The sequence below is a fragment of the Gossypium raimondii genome, chromosome 11, assembly GCF_025698545.1.
Source record: "Gossypium raimondii isolate GPD5lz chromosome 11, ASM2569854v1, whole genome shotgun sequence".
Classification (NCBI taxonomy): Eukaryota; Viridiplantae; Streptophyta; class Magnoliopsida; order Malvales; family Malvaceae; genus Gossypium; species Gossypium raimondii.
The window spans coordinates 35,091,935-35,092,921 of NC_068575.1; positions in this window are offsets into that span (position 1 = coordinate 35,091,935).

Consider the following 987-nt stretch of genomic DNA (forward strand, 5'->3'; position numbering starts at 1 on the left):
AAAGATAAGGAATGAAGTTACTCGATTGATCATGATGGTTTCATGAGCTATTGATGGGTGTTTTCTCCTTTGATTGTTGAAAGCTCAAATTTGTTGTGCATCTGCTATGTGGGGTTACTACACAAAAAATTGAAACAAAACACCAAATAACTAATATTCTACTATTACTCCTACTCCTAATAATTTAAATAAATTAAAAATCATCCCCAAAATTAATATAATCCCAAAACTTCACTTTGAATTCGAATTATCAAAATGAGGCGACGACCGTTGGTGCTTTTCCTTTTCCCAAACCATACTCATGATTGAAAATCCTTCCCGTTGAAGGTGCATGTCGGGTTGGGTTTTGAATGACTAGCCCTTTTTGTTGTAGAATATTGTGTTTGGCCTACCGCCTCATAGTTATCCTCTACTCTTAGGAGGTCTTGTTCATTCTCATCTTCTAAGGTCGCCTCCTCTTCAGTTTTATGATGTGTTTGTGTTGGGCCGAACATGTCTGGTGGGTAATTTAAACCCCTTTTAACTCGTTCAATTGGGAATATTCTTGAAGTATCGGGCCCATCTCTTACATCCATCTGATCATTCCTTAAAGTTTTTCGTCGATGCTCCCACTTGCTCTTTTCCATGTTTTCGATGTTCCCTTTTGCTTTAGTGACACCAGAACATCCATATTTTCTTTCCCTCTCTGGTTCTAATCAATAATTTATTTCCTCTAAAGCCCAAAATATTTTTTATATAGTGAATCTTCGATTATGCTCTTTGTTAGCTTCATGAATTGATCATTTTCTCCCACTGGAACATCTACGTTTCCACACAGTGCTGTCACAAGGTGAGGAAAGAAAACCTCAGCTTTTTGGCTATTTAAATAGCACTTCATCTCACGATAAATCCACATGCCCACACATATTTTCTTGTGCTGCAAATTCTGTAACGCTCCAAAATCTCTTATATATTTTTCGTATGTTTTATGACACAATTGTATGTTTG